We start from the raw sequence: 3,272 nt of genomic DNA on the forward strand, positions 1-3,272 counted from the left end.
TAAGTCCTTGTCTATGGGCTCAAGTGTCCTCAGATCTCACCACACTTTGGACCAACCAGCCATTCCTCTTCTCTATCTCATCTCCAGGTCAACGGGATAGTACTGTACTTTTTTGTAACAATATTTTCCTTAAAATGCCTGATATTTAGTGGCTCATGTAAACAATTAAAATAAATTAAGACGCCAAGGCCAATCACTGGACAGTAAGCTTCAGACATTATCAATGACTAAAACTGATTTTGTTTGTCTGCACCACCTTTAGCAACAGCATTTTCACAACCACAGAAGCAAAATAAATTCTAGCTTGTCCTCTGGTTGGATGGCTTCTTTTCATTTTGCAGGCATTTTCTCAGCCGTGTGCTTCTGCTAACTTTCAGCATGTCTGGTCAAGTCTTCAATGGCCCCCAGCATGGCATCTTGCTCTGTGTGTACTTCATTCGAATGAGAAGCAGCTGGACCAACTCTTCATTCAAGCTTTCTATCTGAGAATGGAGATCATTGACTATCACTGGTAGCTGCCCAATAGTCAATGTCTCTCAGGTCGGTGGGTTTTAAATTTCTTTTCATCAAACACTTACTTATATGAGGTATGTGTGGCAGAAGATCAGTGACGGGAGACTTTTTCCTGTTCTGTTTTTCCACTTCGACTTGCATTTTGGCCATTGGTTTGGCCATGGTGAGGGCCATTTTGGCTTCAGCTTGCAATTTCTTTTGCCTTGTGAGGAAGTCCATGCCATCCAGGGACTCAGATTTGTCTTCAGTAGTGTCTCTATTGGAATAGGAAGAACTCTGTTTGCTCATGGGTGACAAGGGGGTGTCCAAGCTTGTTTCAGTCTTACTGTCATTAGCATCACTGTCCTTGTCACTGCTGCTGTCATTGACGAAGCATATTTGCAGGTTCATCCCACCCTGAAGTCAGCTAATGGTTCAGAAGGGAATTTAGTAAAGGCATCTTAAAACGAGTTCAGGTTTCAAGAAGGATTTGTTGAGTGAAACCCAACTAGGTTCTAAGCAGCAGCCTGATTGTGGATGGTGTGTGGAGACCTGCTAAAGATCTCTGTGCCACAGGATCACAGAACAGATAAACGCTGTCTGTGCCCCTTTCGCCACTGGGGACTAATGGCTCTTCTCAAGCCTCAACTCTGGAAACTGGAGCTCCCAGGCAGACAACTCTGTCCTGGACGGATGGGCCTCTGTCCCTGCACAACAGAGCATCTGACCACACTTAGGCATATAACCCTGCAAACATGACCTCAAGTCTATTCTTGAGATGGTGAAATTCAGAATTAGGAATGGCTCAGAATTCAGGTTTCAGACAGGAGAACTTAAGAAATAAGAAGTATCCAATTGAATAAAAAATAATAAACAATGAGAATCTGGCAGAAAAGATAAAATGGCAACTACTGCTATAGTTTCCATGATACTTGCATGCCTCAAGTAATTGAATATCTAAAGAAAATCCTAGAAATGATGGGAATGATTCGAGAATAATTTAAGCTTTGCGCATCTTGATTTTTTTCCTAAATGAAAAATCTATTCCTCAGGGAAATAGTAACAAAAGTAATTGTAATGATAATTACGACACTAATGACGATAGTAACAAAACTATGAACATACTGTGAGAATAGCTCATGTGTTTTGAGTTTTACTTGGTTGCTTGGTTTAATCCTTTTGGTAACCCTTCAACATGGGTGATATATTGGATGTCTGTTGTATACCACTCAAATTCTCTCTCTCCCAGTAAAAACCAATTGCTGTAGAGTTGATTCTTACCCTGGCAACTTCATGTATGTCAGAGGAGAAGTGCGCTTAGTAGGATTTTCAATGGCTGATTTTTTTTTAACAGTTTATTGTGAATTGTATGTGATGGTAAACAGACAAGATCATCAGCTTTACTTTCAACCAATCATATATTTTGTTTTATCTCAATGATTACACTCCCCTCCCTGTAACAAGTTACCCTGCTTCCTCCCTGTGGTTTCCCTTTTCCATCTTATTTTTCCCCAGTGAACAAAGCAAAACTATTTGGTGTACACATACATCAATGGGTGATTTGGGGAGAAGTAGAGCACCAGGTATATCTTCTGAAGTGTCTCCGGTGGACTTGAACCTCCAGGCTGTCAGTCAGCAGTCTAGCGCACTAAAGCAGGCATTCCTCATATCCTTTCAGCCTCTGTTAATCTAGCCAGGGGTACAATGGCCCGTCCTGCACAGATCCCAGCCAACATCCCACATTACAGTCTCTCCCTGGAGCTTCTCAGTTAATGCTGCAGAATAGGATGCTCTGAGGAACTCCCGAGCTCCTGATCAACAGAGATCCACTGAACAGCTGGAGGAATTCTTATCTTCCGTCCCTGACCTAACAGTAAGCACCGCTGTGATAGCAAGCACAGGGGAAGCACTCAGCTCTGTCCTTACCCTTGTCTTCCTGGCCAAGATAGGAAACCCATTACACGTATCAGAAAAAACTGCAGAGACTAGCGCCATGCAAGTCATACAGGATGCAAGGGTACTGGACTCCACTCAGCTCACCCATCTGGAGACAGAACAAACAGACAAACATGCTAGATGGTGACTGATGATGACCATACATGTTAGCACGTGGTGGACCCCCTGGCAGCCAACCAATACAGCACAGCCTCCAGCTCTTGGTATGTGGCTATCCTTCTGTCAGATGTCTTCTGCCCCATCCTGACCAACACCGGGAGGATCACCAGTGAGGGACAGACATGCATTTACAGCCTCGCCCCAGGGTTGTGTGAACCCTCGGGGTCTCTGCATAAGAGAGGCTGCAGGAACTTGATTGTCTAACATTCCAACAGCAAGTGTTCTGGATGCCTTTGTCAGCAGGTCACTGTGTGGAGCATCTGACTGCAACATAGTAGTGAAGCCAACATTTTAAAAAGTGTTTAAACATATACAAAATTTGGCAGAATGATATCATAAACCACAATTTATCCTCACCTAACTACAATTTTCAACTCACAGCCAACTTTGTCACATCACCTGTTTCCACCTCCCAGATTATTTTGAAGCAAATCTTAGACATCCTTGTCTTCATTCATGAACATTCCATATGGATCTCTGAAAGATAAGCAAGCCTTCTTCTTTTTTCCATAAGCTTTTACTATGAATTGAGTGATAGTTTACATGGGAGAACATCAGTTTTACATTCATTGTTTCATTGTAACGATTATAATCTCCTCCATGCATCATCATTCAATAGGATTTGCTTCCATTCCCTATTTTTTGTTTTGTTTGTAGTGGGGGTG

The 3,272-nt window shown here is 42.5% G+C and overlaps 1 pseudogene; it reads right to left on the minus strand.

Annotated features, from left to right (window-relative positions):
- Positions 1–330: 330 nt before the first annotated feature.
- Positions 331–2,690, minus strand: LOC102821783 (annotated as a pseudogene).
- Positions 2,691–3,272: the final 582 nt, after the last annotated feature.

The sequence above is a fragment of the Chrysochloris asiatica genome, unplaced genomic scaffold (assembly GCF_000296735.1).
Source record: "Chrysochloris asiatica unplaced genomic scaffold, ChrAsi1.0 scaffold00041, whole genome shotgun sequence".
Classification (NCBI taxonomy): Eukaryota; Metazoa; Chordata; class Mammalia; order Afrosoricida; family Chrysochloridae; genus Chrysochloris; species Chrysochloris asiatica.